Source organism: Monodelphis domestica, chromosome 1 (assembly GCF_027887165.1).
Source record: "Monodelphis domestica isolate mMonDom1 chromosome 1, mMonDom1.pri, whole genome shotgun sequence".
NCBI classification, from domain to species: domain Eukaryota; kingdom Metazoa; phylum Chordata; class Mammalia; order Didelphimorphia; family Didelphidae; genus Monodelphis; species Monodelphis domestica.
Genome location: NC_077227.1, coordinates 171,879,362 through 171,899,890, shown reverse-complemented (window position 1 = coordinate 171,899,890; position 20,529 = coordinate 171,879,362). Strand labels below are relative to the sequence as shown.

The 20,529-nt window shown below is 32.8% G+C and overlaps 1 pseudogene; it reads left to right on the top strand.

Moving 5' to 3' along the window:
• Positions 1-3,846: 3,846 nt before the first annotated feature.
• Positions 3,847-6,227, top strand: LOC103096553 (olfactory receptor 4L1-like; annotated as a pseudogene).
• The last annotated feature ends 14,302 nt before the right edge of the window (positions 6,228-20,529 follow it).

Genomic DNA, 20,529 nt, shown 5'->3' with positions numbered 1-20,529 from the left:
ATAAAATTGTGCATACCCTTTGGCCCAGAATTGTCACTTTTAAGTATCTATCCTAAAGAGATTTAAAATGGGGAAAGGAACACAACTCTTTTGTGGTGGCAAAGAAATGGAAAAGGAAGGGATTTCCATTAACTTGGGAATGGAAGAAAGTTTGGTATATGAATGTAAAGGAATGTTATGGTGTCATAAGAAATGACAAACAAAACTATCATAAAATAAGTGAATTTATATGAAGTGATGTAAAGTTAAGTGAGCAGTACCAGGAGAGCATTATACACAGTAACAATAATAATGTATGATGATCTACTATGAATGACAAATATTACCAGCAATACAAGGATCCAGGACAACTCCAAGTGACTCATAATGAAAAAGGATTTCCATTACCATAGAAGGAACAGATGGAGTTTGAATACAGATTGCAACATACCATTCTTTCCTTTATTTACTCCATGAAGTTTTCTCTACTGTAAGCAAAATATATCTTGTTTCACAACATGATAAACATGAAAATATGTATTGTATTATTATACACACACACACACACATATATATATATATACATATATATATATATATACAATCTATATCATATTACCTACCTTCTTATGGAAGGGGAAGGTATGAAAAGGAGGGTGATAGTATGGATTGTAAAAGTAAGAAATGAATAATAAAATTGTATTGACATGTAAGAATTTTAAATTAAAAAGAGTTGAACATAACAAAAACAACTGAATAACGACAAGAGATACATAACTGCTTCACCATATTTTTTGGCAAGCAAAAAAAATGGGAAAAACTAAGGACCAATGGCCAAAAGAGAAAAAACTCTACCCCATTTCTTCATGTTTAAAATAAATTGCTAAACTTAATCTCTGAAATTTCTTCCCATTATAAACTGATTACAGTTATTTTTACTTTCTAACATATTTACTATGATGAGAAAAATGTTTGTCATAGATTACATAGAGGTTTTTTCATTTTTTCCATGCTCAGAACCCAATATAGTACCTTGTACATATGCAATTGAATTTGTTTATCATATCAGTATGAATGTTCCTTCCAGTGATGCAGATCAAAACCTATTTGCTATTTCTATTCTGTGGCCCTTTTATCCATATCCTCACATGAATTTGTCACACTAGATTCATTCAAAGCTAATGGCCTTCCCTTCTTTCTCTTGAAAGTGAAGTATTGAGATTATCTGTGTTGCAGTTGAAGAGGATGCTGTGGTAAAATACTTTGTTGTTCAGAAATGTAGCTTTCAGCTCCCCCTCAGAAGGTAATCCAGAAGTGACTTCCCTTCATCAGGCCAGTATATACTTTGCTTGGAGACTTTATATTCATGAAAAATTCTATTTATTTATATTTAATAGGTGTGTGTATATATAAGGATTAGTAACAAGGACACCTTACCACTAAAAGGGAACTATATCCACCCACCTTCTACATTCATCTCACAACAAACTCTTCTGTTCTTACAGCTACCCTGAAACTGCTTAGTACTTAACTAAAAAACCCTAGAACACTATCCGACTATAACCTAACTATAATCCTTATTAAAATTAACTTAATATTATTAAAGATGTCTCCAAGTAAAACCTACTCAGACAGCCTAATGTGGCACAGACTGTCTAACCAGAGAGTAACTCTGGGATGGTCCTGAGCCCAGGCAAAGGAGGTCTTTTATCTTTCTTTCTTCAAAACTGTTCTCCACCACAGCAGATTTAACAGATTTTTTTTTCCAAGATGATTTCTCCTGGTCAGGCAAATAGAAACCTTGAGATGGATTTGCTTTCTCTCTCTCCTGTAGCCACCAGAGAGCAAGGCTGAGTTGAGTCTGCCTCCAACAAAAGCCAGGGACCAACTCTCAGCTTACTGATCAACTGTCAGAATTTTAACTGTTTTTCTCCTTCCAAAGTCTGACCTCATGCACAACATCATGTCTTGTCTTCAGCCTCAGAGACCCTTTCCCTAAAGTTCTTATCTTAATCAATACTTAATCAGCATTTCCTAATTTCCTCACTATAACCCCCCCCCCCGCTTTTGATCACTGACAAGAATGGCCATTCTTGAGAGTTGATCAATCTAAATATTTAATTTCCCATCTTATCCTATACTATTATTCTATAATATCAAAAAAAATAAACCAAATTCCTTATCTTACACTTAGTTTATCCTATTCTTGCTGTATTCCTATCTAAGCTAAATATACTCTAGGGATGTTAGTAATAGAAAAGAATACAATAAACAGAACAAAGGAAACAAAACAAACCTGCAAGATGAAAACATTACAAATATAGAAATCCAAAATGCAAACTTCAAACTTTTCCAAAAACAGTTACAAAGAACAAACTTGCATTCTAATGCAACTACATACGCCCTATCTAAAAACAATAACCTTATAACAATCTTGCAAACTTTGAAAAATACAGTTACAGAAAACCAATGTAGCTTATGCTGTTACAAAAAAAGAGTCTACCTAACTATGAGAAACTGATGCAAAATGTATATTAAAAAATCTATTTGAACAATTAAAAAAAAACTTTTTACCTATGATAAATCCCATCCTATTCTAATATAGGAAATGAAAAACTGTCTACATAAAACTGAGAACAAATCTACTATCCTAAAATTTAACTTTGCAACATTCTAATTTTTCACAAATATATACAGCACTATGTACAACTAGTTTTGTATGTATTCACTATCTTTCTGTACATAATTTGTAGTTTTTACAAACTTTTACAAATATGTACAAATCTTACACTATTTACAAACTTCCCTAATCTATAATATATACAAATCATATTTCAAAGTATGTACAATATATTTATAATCTATTTGCATTATGTATATATTTGGAAGATAAACTGCACACACCCCCTTTAAAAACAAGCAGAAAGCATGAAGAATTTTCTTTTCAAAGTACTCATCAGTATTCCCTGATGTTACCTCATTGGAATACAACAAAATTCCAATGGAGATAATATCTTATGTATCTTTTATGTATAGTTATTACAGTTATATTCCAAAGTGATTCATATATATATAAATTTATTGCTATGGACACCATCACCTGGATAAGATCTTGCAACAGTTTGTGATCAGTGTGTCCTATATGTGCGTGCTTCATGAAAAGAAATACTTACCAAATTGTCTGAATCACCTCTTCTGCTGTCATCTTCTGTCTCTGTCTTCTATCTTCATGCTCCCTTGGTGCTGTAGTATGTAGTGTTGTGTGTAACTAAAGTGTAAGTGTGCACTGTTATAATGATGAACAATTCTTACAGTTCATGTCCCTTTTTAGTCTGCCTTCCTCTTCTGTGTTGGATTCTTGTGCAAAGTCTCTGTTACCATGTCACCGTCTGGTCTGCTGTTCTCATCTCTGATTCTACTATGCTAACTTCTCTCTTCAGACCTCTTCTTCTGGAATGTTCTCTTCCCATATCTTTCTGACTGCAAACTTCTTGTCTGTAGACATTCTATCTGTTGAAAATATCTCAGCTATCTCTTCTTCTTCAGGAACGTTTTTTTTATGTGTGAGCAATGGAACCACGATTCTTTCTCTAATACTTTGATTACTGAAGGTGTAGTTAAAATTACTTTGAAAGGACCAACCCAATTTTGTTGTGTTGCAGATGTCTTGCTAATGTTTTTCCTGTAAACTGAGTCACCTAGCTATATCTTGTGTAGTCCATAGTCCATAGACCCCCCTGCATTAAGATTCCCATGTCTTGAAGTTCCCTAATTCTATTCTGCAATTCAGCTATATAAGAAGCAATCTGAATGCTTCCCCACCCCCAAGCATAGAGATATTACCTGTTTTAAAACTTTTTGCTTGCAATGGTTGATGTCCAAATACCATTTCATGCAGGGATGTATGGATGTCTGATCTCAGCCATGAGCATATGCAGAAAAGAGCCAGAGGTAGTATGTCTGACCATTTTACATGTGTCTATGTACATAATTTTCCCATCAGGGCCTTAATTTCTCTATTAAGTCTTTCAACATGTCCATAACTCTGTGGATGGTATGGGACATGAAATTTGGGTATAACTCCATAAGATTCATAGATTTGTTTCAAAACTGAGACTGTAAAATGTGAGCCTCTGACTGAATCAACTTTAGTCGGCAAACCAAATCTTGAAATGATTTCCCTCAACAAGATCTTAATCACAAAACTAGAAGTATTCTTCCTAGAAGGAAAATTTTCTCGTTATCTAGATAGTCGATCTACTATTACCAGACAGAATTTAAACTCCCTGCTTTAGGTATGCTGATAAAATCAATTTGCAATTGTTCAAAAGGAATAAAAGCCAAAGGCTGGCCACCAAAATCCTTTTGCTTAAACACACTCTGGTTGAACTTCTGACAAATTGAACACACTGAGCACACTCTGTTGGCAGCTGTGCTTATTTCTGGTGCTAACCAAACTTTTTAACGCTATCGATGAGAGCTTGTGTCCTAAAATGACCCTTCTTATGAATTGCTTGGCAATTCAGTAAGGATTATAACATGGCACAAAAATCTTTTCATCACTGATTGATTTCCCTCCTTATTTGGTAAATGTATCTCCTACTATCATCCAATTTTTGTTGACATCCTTTGCTCTGGTTCTTGACCATACTTGAAAAAAATTATTCTGTTGCATCTATCAGGAGACTCTCCATTGAACTAATAAATCAATCTCTAGTGTCTGAATTCATTTTACAAGGTTTTCCTGGATCATGCTAGTTTCAGATGTCTGTTTATAATCCTTCTAATGTTCATTTCATATTCTATTAAACACTCAGAGAGTTTTGGGCATGGCAGATACTTCACAAGTATTTCTTGTACTGAATTTAATTTTAAAGCTTGTTGACCCATAAGACAATGGTATGAACTATGAAAAAATTGAAAGTGTAATGGAAGTATTTATAGGTACTAATGTTTAAATACTATTTTTCTCACACCTAAGTCATGCATTATTATAGAACCAAATGGAAATAATACAAGAGTAGATCCTAACTATGATTCATTTGTGATTTCTTTTCCTTTAAAGGACATCAGAAGCACCTGATATTTGGATTAACGGATCTCGTGAATAAATCCATAGTTTCTGAATTAGATTTTTTGGATTTCTGGATCATGGAAACTTCAGATTTTCTGGTTTTTTTTTTTTTTGTGGTCGTTCTTTTTCATCCTCTCTGCTACCACTAGTGGGGAACATCCTCGTTGTAGTCATAGTGATATTTAGTTTCCATCTGCATTCTCTAATGTAGTTCCTCCTTGGCAACCTCTCCTTTTTTGACATGTGCCACTACTGTCACTACACCCAAGATGATTTCAGATTTTCTCAGGGAAAAAGAACCATTTCTTCATGGGGACGTGACTCAAATGTTCTCCATTTATTTGGGGGGCAGTGAGGCAACTTACCTCATTGCTATGGTCTTTGACAGATATATTGCCATGTGCAAACCTCTCCATTAAACATCCCTCATGAGCTATTGTCTGCTACCTTGATTTTGTGTTATTCTCTTGGATGATTGATTTCATACATACTATGAGCCAAAAGGTTTTTACTGTAAACTTGCCCTTTTGTGGATCCAATGTTGTAGACAATCTTTTCTGTAATCTTCCCTTGTCACTGATGATAGGGGACAAGTCTAACCAATTTCACAATTGCCTATCTCTTACACTGTATTTCTGGTCACCATTCAGCATTGATCTTCTAGGGAATTCTCCAAGTGAGTAACTTCCCCTGACAAGGCAGACCAAGACCATTCCCTTCTCTGAAACTTATCCTCTTGAATGTCTTGAGCAACTGAGAGGTTATAAAACTTATCCAGCATTGACAAAGTAAGTTCGTGGTAAAACTCTAAATCAGGTCTTTATAATTCCAAGATTCCAATATCCATTTTGCCATACTGTTTCTCATGAATGATAACATTTGCTAATAAAAACAAGGAAATCTAAATTCCTAGCCTTAGTTTCATTAATGTAAAATAGGTATAATAATAGCTTCTATCTCACTTGTTTTTGTGGGGATCAAATTAGATGTTATGTGAAATATTTTTCAAGTCTTAAAACTCTACATAAATATTATCTATTACTACTAATGCTACTACTAACACATTATTAATAATAATACAAATAATGGCTCTTGTGCTACACTACTGACATAGTTTTTGTCTACAGAGAAATGCTGTTTCTCATTATTATTAATTTACTTACTAATAAATGAATTTGTTCTTCTTTTAGGTAGGATTCAAGATGCACTGGGGAGCTGTTAAAAAAAGAATACTTTATGGCAGAGATTTAACAGTTATTCACTTCACATGTAGTAATTCATAAAATTATAAAAAGCAAGAACATATTCTTAGAAATGTTGGTAATGTCCAATCTAAGGTAATGAATATTTTTAATGCCAAATTATTTATTCTTAGTATTGATAAAGAAGAACTGTAGTGATATTGTGTACTGATGATTCCTGATCTTTGATCAAGATCCCAGCCAACCCTTAGAGTCTCAATGTGAAATTCTTTTTTTTTATGGTGTGCTTATCAAACATATATTCTCTAGTCTTAAAAATATAATCCCAAATTCTTTAAATCGGTGATATGATCTGCTAAACATTTGGTGGTAGTCCCTTTGTTGTCTATCACAATCAGGTTTCTGCACTACTATCTGATATAAATCTGATATTGACTGCTTAATAAATTTCTCAATTTCTAAACTCAAGACCAGAGCATCAAGAGAAATCTGTCCATTTGCTTATCTCTGGTTTCTTGATGTCATGTAGAGAGATGTGGCCCCTTCTCCTATTCAAGAACAAGTACACTTTCTCTGATTGTTCCATTTCCTCCTGATACCATACTTTGAAGAATTTTATGAAGATTTTTTTAATGCCACATCACACTGAGCAAAGTGATGAACTAGGGTGAAATTAATGTAGCTAGCAAGCAGTGTTACATTTATCAGGTCATGTTAGTCCAGTTCAGTATTGAACAAGATGGCATCACACTATTCTGACTCAAAATTAAATATGTACCCTGCTTTTCCAGGGCAGGTGGAGCCATATGTTATTATTAAAGGACACTCTATTTAAGAGGTGAAAATCTCAATACTCACTCATCAGTTCAAATGAATTGGTGAGGAAACTAGGAGCATAAGAATGGTACATGTTTTCAGTTTGGATTACCATCAGTAATGAGAATACCCTAAATTGGAGACAACTGTGGGCCTTTAAGTTGACAGCAACTTTGATTGCCTCTAGAGTGGAGTAAAATATTTTATCCTCCTTGCTGTGGTTTTGAGATTCTTGGGTTTCCCTAAATGTTCCTTTCAAATAGAATAAAAACAATTACCCTTCTTTAGGGAAGAAACTGGATTTAGACATTAAATCTTTACTTGGTGGACAGAGGGGCATTGATTCTACAGATGATAAAGTGAGACAAAGTAAATTAGGTGATATGGAAGTATAAAGTGAGAATAGATTCAGATTTAGTGTCCTTAGTGATTGTCTAATCCATCACCCTAACTTAGCAGGTGAAGAAGATGAGATCCAGAAAGATTGGGTGATTGATACCTAAAAACACATATTGACTGACTACAATTCAGATCTCCACACTGCCACTTAAATTCTTTAGCTCCTACATCAATTTTAGTGTATTCTTGCCCTGGACATAGGAGCTAGAAAGAAAATTTCCCCTGACAAATGGAATCATTTCCCCTGTCAAATGGAATCATTTGACCCTTCAAGTTTCCATAATCAAGGTCTACAAAAGAAAGGATTGAGTAGACTAATGTTTTCTAATGCAGGTTGTTAATTGCTTGAATATTGTGAAGGGATATAGAATAGTCTGTCTCAAATGACTTTCAGAGTTCATTTCAATTTAATTCAATACACATTCACTGAGAGTCTACCACATATAAGCTATTGAGAGATGAATCTCAAACTTCAAGGCTATATGCATACTTTCTGAGTTTGGGAAAGAGAGAAAAAATGATTAAATTCTTTTGAATCCTTCTAGGCTTATTTTTTAATCTCTTACCTGCCCTCTTGGAATCAATACTGATCAGAAGAGCAGTAAGAGTTAATCAATGAAAACCAAGTGACTTGTCCAAGGTCACATACCTAGAAAGTATCTGAAGACATATTTGAACCCAGGTCCTTCTATTTCTAGGCTTGAGCACATAGCTGATCCGCTGTTAATCTTATTTAAATAGCAATTGATTGTCAAAAGAAAATGAGGATAATATTTTAACTTGGTATCAATTTGTCCTCTGAAACAGTAGAAAGTATACTCAAAATTTTGCTCACTCTTGCAATACTAATGATATATCTTTCTTAATCTCCTTCCAGAAATTTACAGAAAAGTTTATAATGGATTCCAATGATTCACATGAGTTCTTTCATAATTTAAAACTAATATTTATACCAAAAGGCATCACAACTCAGATCTGATTCATCTTGGCTCCAGAGGTCTGCTGATACATCACACTTTTCTCCTCTTTTATAAGAGAGGCAGAGGCCCACAGGTAAGAAATATGTTGTTAGACTTGAACGATATTTAAATATGGTTTATTTGTTCCAAGAGAGTATTCCATATGCAGGTAGTGATGGAGAAGAGAGAAATACTGGAAAATGACAGCAATGTACTAGATAAAATAAAAAACCCTAATGCTTATGAGTGCTCATATGTGTGGGCTTGACTTACTATTTTCTATAGCTCTCATCTTAATATGACAAGAATCTGATCCTTTCCATTTAATTCTCCTTCTTAATTATTGCTTAAAATCAGTCATTCCAATTCTGCCAATGGTAAGGTAATTAAAAACTATCAAGAATTTTCAATCTATTCTTTCTTCCTATTGAATGGAGCATAAAGTAGTGGAAATAGTATTTACTGCCTATGTGACCTTTGGCAAAATACTTAAGTTGAGAATCATCAGCTTATCAAATCATTCTAGAGTCATCTTAAATTTGGACTAACTGAATTCTAAGGTCAGTTCTAGATCTAAGATTATGTATCTATTATAGAACTTTACAATTTTAATTCACATTTTAAGTGAGTATTTTATCTTCTCCACAGAATTGTGATGTAGTTGATTCAGGTATTATTGTACTCATCTTGCAAATGAGGAAATAAGGTCAACAAAGTGTTACCAGGTCCATGCCTCAGAATTATGAAGCCTTAACAAAATAGCAAACACTTTATAAGTAAGAAGGTAATCTAATGAGACCATAAAGGCCACAAACACTACAGATTTTATTCATGCAATGGAAAAAGTATCCCCTCCCCCCCCAAGATGAAAGTCAGGTCATAATACACATGACTGTTTCACATAATATAAAATGTTCAGATAATTTATTTAGTGTAAAGTAGATATGCTTTTTTACTCACCAGATTATTTAATACAATTCATTTATATTATTTTTATTGTTATAACAACATCCTAAGTGAAATATAATTAACACAAGGGAATAGGTTTTGCTTCAAAGTATGCACATCATAATAATAGCTAGTATTTACATAGGATTTTAAGGTTTGAAAAACACTTTACATAATTTATCCATCTGTTCCTTACAACAACCCTGTAGGATTAGTGCTATTATAAACCTTACTTCATAAATGAGGAAATTGAGGCTGAAAGGTTAAGCAATTTATTTAGAATAAAATAGCTAGTAAGTTTCTGAACAGGATTTGAACTCATCTTTCCCACTCTAGGCCTAATACTCTAACCACAATATCACCTCACTGCCAGGAAGTAGATGTGGACATCTTTCCTATAAGGAACAGCATCCCTGCAATTCATTTTGTGGCCTTCTGAACACAACTTTCATTTTTTCTTCTGGCATCTTATTTATAAAATTATGCTTTTACAAGACAACTTCCAGGATAAGCTACTCTTCTCCTTTTCCCTTTTTTTTCTCTCATACTTTCAGATATATTATTAATTTTATATTATATCATATTAATATGTAACACCATATTGTTAATTTTATTTAATTGTTTTATTTTGTTATTAAGAGACCTCTCATGGACTGGTAATAATCTATAAGTGTTTGTAGTATAATAGTAATACACATCAATAAAACATATATAGATCATTACCCAGGAGAAAATAAGTAACTAATATAAGAGAGAACTATAGACCAATTTCTCTAATGAATATTAAAACAACATTTTTTTTAAATCAAATACTTAAAAAGGAGATTACAGAAACATATCTAGGAAATGATTGACTATAACAAAGTATGATTCATATAAAGATCATTCAACATTAGGAAAATTTTAGCATATTTAATTATATAAATAATAAAACAATGATTATTTCTTAAAATATTCATAGATGTTAATGGGATTTGATAATAATAAAATAAGATTAATGATACAACTTAATTTAAAATAGAGCAATGCTTTAAACAGAACAAGAGAAAATTGTAGCTTGGCTTTTGATGAACACAAGAACAAAATGATATTTGAAGAACTGATGCCTTTGGGAACAGAAATATTTCCAAAATTAAAGAAATCAGATTTAGTGCAATATCTTAGATCACTATACAATCAGTTTAAAATAGTCCTGGTACCTGTATATTAAAGATAACATCAATAAAAGGAAATCAGAATGGAGATGTCTTTTTACAACATTGCTGGGTTAGGGAAAATGCTTAATCAAAAGATAGAGGAAATCATCAAAGACAAAATAGTGAAATCAATGAAGTTTGAAGAAGAATTGTCAAATGAGAAAAAAATTTTGATTCAAATATCAGTGGAAGAACTCTGATATCAAAGATATGTAGGGAATTATAAGTATGTAACATGAAGAGCTATTTCTCAAGAAATAAGTGGTTAGGAACAGATAGGTTGCTCATTAAGATAGAGTGCCAAATCTGAAGATAGGACGTCCTAAATTTAAATCTGGTCTCAGGCACATTCTAGCTGTGTGACCTTGGGTAAGTCACAACTCTAATTGCTTAGCCCTTACCATTCTTCCACACTGGAATGGATACTTACTATCAATTCTAAGATAGAAGGTAAGAGTTTAAAAGAGAGATAAGTGTTTAAAAATTATGCTAATTTCAAAATCATTGCAAACTAAAACAATCATTTGAAAACATGTTCCAAGTCATTAACAATAAGAGAGATACAAATTAAAACAACTTTATGGTTTGTCTTACTTCATCAAACTAGTAATTATAGCAGCAAAAATCTCCAGCAATAGTCATTGTTTGAGATACTATGAGAAATAGGTCTATTAATACAATTATGTTAAAGATGTGAATTGACCCATAAAATAATATATACAATAATAAACACATAGATAAATAAATATAACTATGTATTTAAGCTAAGGGAAGGAAGGGAAGGGAATTGGGATGATCTAATCTTAAACCCAAAGTCAGAGTACTAAACCACCACTAAGAAATAATTTCTCTGCCTATAAGTCTATTTTCTAAACTATACTAATTAATCTTTAATTATTATAATAAAATTAGGGGAAGACTTGTAGGTTCAGGAACAAGGCCAAAGGTAGTCTCACAAACTGATGTCCTCTTGGGTCTGGCAGAAGTCTCAGAATTTTTTTTTAAGGTAGAGAATATTTTATTTTTATCTTTGCATCTCTAGCACCGAGCATAGCTCTTTACGCATAGTAGGCAATTAGTTGAAATTAGCAAATAAAAATATGACAAAATCTAATGTTGGTATAGCTGTGAAATAAGCATGCATGTTATTACACTGACAGTGGAGCTGAGAATTGGTCCAAACTTTTGGGAAACAATATGTAATTATACAATAAGTTCAAAAAAGAAATAGGAAACAGATAATCCAGATATGACTAAGTTAAAGACAATGACAATGTGTATCACTAGGGATAATAAAAATACAAACATGTACAACCAATTATAACCTCTGATTTCTTGTTCACTTCAGCTTGCCTGCTTATTTTGTTCTTTTCATATTAAATTGTAAATGAAAGTCAAATTAAAAATTTACTATTAAAATGTTATAAAAATACATTTGTACTGAATTGAAAAGAACTATTGGTCCATGATTCCAAAGGTAGCCTTTTAGAGGAAAAGAAAAACATTATTTTTACTTTTTTTCTAAGGATATGCAATTTTAAAACTTACGAGATTCCATTGTCATTTGAAGTAAGCTATCCATTACATTGGAGAAAGATGACTTAGTAAAACTGGCACAGCTTGATACTTCAAAAAACATGTCTTTTCCTTCATCTGTCTTCAAGTCCAAGCAAAGAGAATCAAATGCCTGAGCTAGGTAATCAACTTGAGTCACTGTTTTGAATACAATTAAAGTTGACAAAAATCTCAAAGGTAAATGTGGGCTCTTAAAGAAAACTGCAGTCTTTGGCACTGTCTGTGCATGACTCTACACAGATAAGCAGCACACAGGATCAGGAAGGGGAGAAATGGTTTGACTCACACAGTCCACCTGTGCGGAGGGTTAACCACTCTCTCTACTACTTCCAGAAGATGGAAACTTGCTTGAAGGAAAGTCCCAGTCTCCTGACAGCTTAAGAGTCTCCTTCTCCATAGAGCAATTCCACCAATTCCCTGTCTCCTCCAGAGAATTCAACTGCCTGCCAGAAACTACCTCCTTCAGAGGTCCGGAATCTTGGTCCTGCTTCTGTCCTGTAAGATCTCCCACTTTTCAGCAAAAAGCTACTCTTTACAACACCCAATAATTCTTGTTATTGATTTGAGCTTATGCCATAAAAATTATTAAAATGCTCATATGTTTATACCAATGATCCTACCACTTGGCATACACCAAGGAATTCAGAGTCAGAAGCATATACCAATATCCATGTCAACATTCTTGGTGATAGTAAACAACTAGAATATGGGGTATACTTCAACTACAACAAAGCACATGCAGCAATGCAACCACAAGAGGGGAGAATGGCTGAAATAACTATGGCATATGAAGGAAATAGAATATTATTGTATAGTAAGAAATTATCAGAAAAAGTGAGATTTCCATGAATGGATGCAAAGCAAAACAAACAAAACCAAGATAAAAAAGATAAAATAAACAAAAATAAAAATAAAACACACACACACTGATTGAAGTAAAATAACTTAAAAGATCACTCAAAGAAAAATGAACTCAATAACTGCAAATTGTATTGTAACAAAATGTTATTGCATGTTGTATAATTAAGGCCTGGAATTGTATAACATTGGAGTGTCATTGCATGACAGAGACGTCTTGTGTGGTGTATCAGATCATTGTGTGGCAGTACCTGGTGTAGGGGCATCATTGTATTATGTAGGTGTACCATTGTTTGATACAGGCATGTCATTGTGTAGCATTTTCATGACATTATATGATTTGTCCACAGGTGGCATAGCTTTGTTATTCTTTGACATATAATTCAGGGTCACAAATATGCCATTTTATGATGTAACTATGTCATTTCATGATATAGAGTGACATTGGCATGCCATTGTGTGATGGAAGATTGCCATTTCTATGCTATGTAATGGCATTTATATGCATCATAGTATGATTCCAGCATGTAATTGATAGTGGTCATATTATGTGACATGGTATGATATCTCTGCACTATGTGACATGATATATTGCGACGTGCTTGTGTGACATACCATGCCATTCACCTGTAACTTGCACAAGACACACATGGCTGTTGCATGATGCAATCATGTTATACTATGGGATGTCATTTAAATGATATCTGATACCTGTTGTTGACTGTCATTGTATGGTGTAAGCATGCTGTTGCAGCCAAAATTAGAAGAAAAGAAAGCAACTAAGAAGAATATTATAGCTAATTTCTTTGTTTAAAGGCTTTATTTCTCAACTATATAAAGAACTGACTCAAATATATAGCATGAGTTCTTTCCCAGTTCACAAATGGTGAATGGATATCAATAGGTAATTTTTTGGAAGAAAAAATATCTATAATCATATAAATTGCTCTAAATCACTAATGACCAGAGAAATGAAATCTTTTTTTATTTAAGTATTTTTCCATGGTTACAAGATTCATATACTTTCCCTTTCCTTTCCCTTTCCCGCCTCCCAGAGCTGACAATTCATTCCACTGGGTTATGCAGTATTATCACTCAATGTCTATTTCCATATTAATCATTTTTGTAATAACCTTTTAAAAATTACAACCTCACATCCAATACACATATAGAAAAATCAAATGTTTTCCTTCTGCATTTCTATTCCCACTGTTCTTTCTATCAATGTGATTAGCATTCTTTTACATAAGTCCTTCAAGAGTTTTGGTCTTTTAAGTCAATTACATATGATCCTCCCACAATGTTTCAGACTCTGTGTATAATGTTCTCCTGGTTCTGCTCATTTCACTCCGCATCAGTTTGTGGAGGTTTTTCCAACTCCTATGGAAATCAAGCAATTTATTGTTTCTTATAGCACAATAGTATTATTCCATCACCAGCAGATACCACAATTTGTTCAATCATTCCCCGATTGAGGGACACTCCCCCATTTTACAATTTTTTGCCACCACAAAGAGCGAGACTATGAATGTTTTTGTTCAAATATTTTTTCCTTATTATCTCTTTGAGGTACAAACCTATTAGTGGTATTGCTGGATTAAAGGGCAGGCATTCTTTTAAAGTCCTTTAAGCATAATTCCAAATTGCCTTCCAGAATGGTTGGATCAATTCACAACTCCATCAGCAGTGTATTAGTTTCCAAATTTTTCCACATCCCCTCCAACATTCATTATTTTCCTTTACATTTATGTTGGCCATTCCGATAGGTGTAAGGTAGTGTCTCAGAGTTGTTTTGATTTGCATTTAGAGAAATGAAGTTAAAACAACATTGGCAGGGATGTGTAAAAATTAGGATACTAATGCAATTTTGGTGGAGTTGTGAACTGATACAACTATACTTGAGAGCAATTAGGAACTATTCCTAAAAAGCTATAAAACTATTAGCCCACAAATACCATTTCAAGGCCTATGTCCCAAAGAGATCAAAGAAAAAGGAAAAGGACCTATATGTATAAACATTTATAGCAGCTCTTTGGGGATAGTAAAGAATTGGAAATTGGAGAATGGTTGAATAAATTGTGGTATCTGATTATAAAAGAATATTATTGGACTATAATAAATGATGAGAAGGATGACTTCAGAAAAACCTGGGAAGACTTACATGAAATTATGAAAACTAAAATGAGCAGAACCAGGAGCACATTATATAATGTATAACAGAAATATTGTACTATGATTAATTGTGAATAACCTATCTACTCTTAGCAACACAACAATCCAAGACAATTTGAAAAAATGCTATCTATTTCCAGAGAAAGAATTAATGGAGTCTGAATACAGATGTAAGCATACTTGATATATACATATGTAATCTCCTTAAAACAAGAACTAACTGGCTTTTCTATTTGCTCTCCCATCATTTAGCACAATGCCTTCCACACAATAAGTAATTCAAAATGCCTAATTCAGTAATTCATTCATTTTCTATCTTAGGTTAAAACATCATAGTCTCTTTGAATGATTATTATTTTAGAAAGAAGCACTTACAACAAAAAATGTATGTGTAAGAAATTCAAATTCTTCATTTTTTCATATCAATAAATTGGGGATTACACAATTATCTCGATAATTTAGTAATCTGAATCATTTAGATAAGTCCTCACTTCCTTCACTCTCCTTCCCAAACAAAAAAATTTAAAGAAAAAGGACATTTGTTGTCTAAATTGAAAAGATCTCTTATGTACACAACTTGTATTTATAATCTAAATACTAAATCCTCACCTTACCATTACCTACAAATACTCAAGAACATACAGACAATATACTTAGGTAAATGTTTTGCTAAATAAAGTTGAGGGAATTTCACAAATGTTTCCATTCTTTTTTTCTGCTCTTGTATTACTAGATATCTTCTTCCATTATGCAAATCTTCAGCTTTGTATCACTTGAATACAATCTATCTCTTTGTTAAAGTAAATAAATTTGAGTGGAATTATTGATGCTATCACTTATTGTCTACTCAAGGACATTGTCTTTATTTTAACCCTCAATTTAACTCCAATCTCCTTTATCTCCTCTTCTATTGGCATCTTCCCTGATACTACAAATATCCCCAAGTAACAATAATAATAAACAAAAAAACCTCTTAGTCAATTAAATCAACTTTACTAGTTGTTGTCCTATATCCTTCCTTTTGAGTAAGCAACCTGAGAAAGCCTTCTATACTAGGCACCAAATACCTCCTCTTCCTATATTATCATTGGCTCCTAAACCATCTAAAATCTGGCTTCCAAACTCATCATGCAAATTAAACTCCTCTCTTCCAATGTTGCATGTTTCAATCTGCCAACCACTTTCTCCTTCTGAATAATCTTTGTTGCTCCAGTGTTTTGTGACACCACTCTCTTCATTTTCCTCCTATCTATATGACAGCTTCTAAGTCTCCTTTGCTGGATATTCATTCAAGTCTTTCTCACTGTCCATTGGAATTTGCAATGGTACTGTCCTGGTCCTTTTCTTTTCTCTAGATGCAATATTGTTGGTAATTTCAACAGTTCACATGGGTTCATTAATCACCTCTATGAAGATCAGTCCTAGACCTTATGTCTAGATTTATTCTTTCTCCTAAGCTCTAGTTCTGCATCATTAACTTCCCCTTTAGTAATTTAGATGCTCTGTAGGAATGTCAAGCTCATCATGCTCCCCAAAACATAGATTTCTACCTAAAATATTGTGTTCCCCTCCCAAAATATCTCCCTTTTCCCTTAATTTCCTTATTTTTTGGTCATCATATTCATTCAGTTTCACAACTTGAGTATCATTCTCAATTTCTCCCTCATATTCATTCCAAATATTCAATATTTTGTCCAAGCTTATATTTTCTAATTTTACATCTCTCATATGTACCCCCTTCTGTCATCTACTACTACTCTTGTACAGACATTCAGCACCTCACACTAAATTATTATGAAAGACTTTGATGGAATTCCCGCTTTCAAGTATTGCTCTACTGACTTTGAATATATCATTTGAAAACTGGCCTCGGTTGTCATATATTGAATGGGATATAATGGGGTGGAATAAGCCTGGATGATTTCTAAAGGCCTTCTGAATCCTAGTTTATGATTCTAATCTTGCTTCTATGAATTTGTGTTCCTGGTTTTTGCCTACAAAGAATTAACTCTCTTTTCAAAAGCAAGAATCTCCCTTTCATAATACTTTTATAATAAGGAAACTGATTTGTTTTTAATAAATCCCATTGCAGTTTGGATTCCCATGGCTATTTTACACAGTTTTCCAAGACAGATTTTTTTTCTTTAAAAAATGAAGGACTGAAAGCCAGGGGGTAGAGATCAGGTATCCACCTAGATATCTCTTTATATATACCAAGATGATGAGAAAGAGTAACAATGATTGAGCAGCAAGAATTCTCAAGTTTGACATGCTACTGTATCTCTGAGTATACTTTTAGAATCGGTAGGTGGGAAAACGTATATTCATATAAGTTGATTGAGAAAATAGAATGAAGAGCTGAATTTTAATTAATTCAAAGGGCTAGGGTTAGGGTTGTCTACATTTCAGGGTTCACATGAGGACTGAAATCCCCACAAAGAAAATATAATATACTGTTATTATTAATACTGCCTGGTAACATGTTCTTCCTTGTGAGAATAGATAAAAGATTAAATTTCATTTTGTAATTATCAGCCTTTCACAAATAATTTGAAAAAGAAAATTTTTTTTAATGTGCTATTCCTACAGGCAAAATCATTTTGACTACACAGTGTATAACTACTTTTAACATCTTGCTAAATTCAACTAATTATTCATTTGAATTACTTGATGCCAAATAGCTGTTTTGATTGATATTTCAGTCATCAACAAATTGAATATTATTAACATCAATTAACAGAGATTTATGAAATCAGGACATCAAAGTCACCAAGGTAAAACAAAGAAAAGAAAAAAAATAATAGCAAGATCAATCTACTTATAGTTCAGAGAGTATGTGGAGAGAAAAGAGAATATAATTAATTTAATGACCAATGAGGAAGTATGTTAAATTCTGGAAGTTGTGGGTGAAGGTCACCTTGTGATGTTGAAAAAGACAACCTCTATAGCTATATTTAGAGCAATGGAATGCAACATTGAGGGACTCCAAACAGAAACCATTAAGTAAACTGTTACTTTACTTTAATTATACAATGATAACTGAGGAAATGGAAGAATGTCATAATTCAGAATCAATTGAATGGGAAAGATGTTATAGCAGATTGTGACTACATGAATATGGTGAAGCAAAGGGGGAAAAAAGGAATTAACTCCATGTTTTTGGGGAGTGAGGAAGAAAGAAACTGATGAAATAGACTTGTCTTTAGAACCAATGGCAATAACAGAAGGTAGTGTTTGAGCTTTGTTTTTTTTTTTTTCTGATATGTTTTCTCCAAATAAGTAAACACCTATATTTACCTTTGAGTAGACCATCCCATTAGGGGATTATGCTGTTAGACAGTTTCTTTTTATATTGAGCCCAAATCTTTTTCTATTCATTTGGTAACATTTCTGTCATGTGGAACTAAGCAGAGCAACTCTAATTGTTTTCCATGTAATTCCTTAAATAATATACTTGCATATAGCTATAATTTCCCTCTCCACTAATGATAATAACTAACATGCACATAGAAGTTTAAGATTTTCAAAGCATTTTTACATGTTAACTCAGATGATCCTTTTGTAAGTCTTATTTCCAGCTTTCAGTGCTTTAGCTCCCATTTATCACTTATTTAAAGACTACTCTCATCCTCACCATTTCCCTTTAATTTTCACATTACCATCCCAAATATCTCCAGTTTCTTTAATCCATCATTTACTGGTAGAGTTCAAACCCAGCTGACCTTCCCCTTTGTTTGTGTACTTGTTCTTCACTGTCTTTCTTATAAAATGTGAGACCAAGAACCAAATGTAATGTGCCACATATTCATATAAGTTTTGGAGTTTAAATGAATTTTAATCTATCATTTGCTTGAAAATTCTGAACAGAATGGCAGATATGGAAGCAATATCAAAACAGGGGTAGATACTTTGTAGTAGTAGAGATTTTTTAAAGGAGCATGAGGTGTTTTTGTATATAATACATTTCCATTTATTAGAGGTTTTCAAATGAAACTAGAGGGTGACAACTTCTTCCGAATAATGTAGAAAAGATTTCTAAACCGATGCAGGTCGGCTGAAGTGACATCAGATCTTCTTTCCAACTTAGAGATTCAGGGACATAGAATCATAACGTTACAAATCTACTAGGAAAAGATTTTTAGCTTCAAAATCAACAGTGCAAAGACAGCCTCAGCATCAAATTATGATAGTTGTGAAATGAATATGACCATCTTTTGGCATATTTCATTTAATGTCCTCCTCAGTCAAGTAGGGGGATATGATAAAGAATTTATCCAAAAATATATTGATAAGTGTGAGCATTTGGCTGGATGTTGTGTGATGAAATTTAATAGGGATAATAGTCTAATAAATGCTAGTAAATTTCTAACTAAATTGATATGGTAAGCAAGGGAAAGGGAGAAATGAAGTTAATTTCAAGTTTAATGTGAGTTAAAGAAGAGGCACAAAAAAGAAAAATCAATAAAAATTCTACAGTAAAAAAAAAATCAACATTACAAGTGTAAGATCAGGAATGTGTCATCAGATATCAGTTTATTTGAAAAAGACCTGGAACCTTTAATGTACAGCAAGCAGAACAATTATTCAACAGTGTGATACAATGTCAAAATATAAGATCTTGGTTTAGGCTGCATTGACAGGCTCAAGTGATAAGATATGAGCTGATATTCCTCTTGCACTCTGATCTGTTCAGATACACCTGAAGCATTGATTTATAGCTTGTATTATAATTATTAGGAATAACTTCTACAATATAGAGTATCAAGATAAGGATGACTAGATTAGTGAAAGGTCTTAAGACTGTGCTTCATTGAGCCTTAATTGTAGAAACTGTGGCTATCATGGGATAGAGAAGACATAGAAGGTTGGAGGGTTATGATTAATATTTTATAGTCATTGAAGGGCTATGAAAGAGAGAGTAGACATGTCAGGCAAATTCCCAAATATTCAGTACTAGGGTTAGTGAGAGGGATTTTTAAAAAAAGGTAGATTTGAGGTTTGATATAAAGAAAAATTCCAAATAATTATAGTTGTTCAAGAGTGGGATGAGTTGTTTAAATCTATGGACAAGCCTTTATGCTGTGCTTTAATGGTTATAAAGGAAGGAAAATGAAGGCAATTTTTTCCATTCAGAGAAAAATTAAAAGAATTAATTTATCTCAGATTGTTAGAGGAACATTAGGGAAAAAACCTATGTGATATATATATATATATATATACATATATATATGTATGTATGTATATATGGGAGAAATGGAAATTTAATCACTATCTGTATATGCTCCTGAAAAAAAGTCTGATAGTATTTTGAAAATCTGGCACACTAAATGAAATGAAAATTATCATTTTTT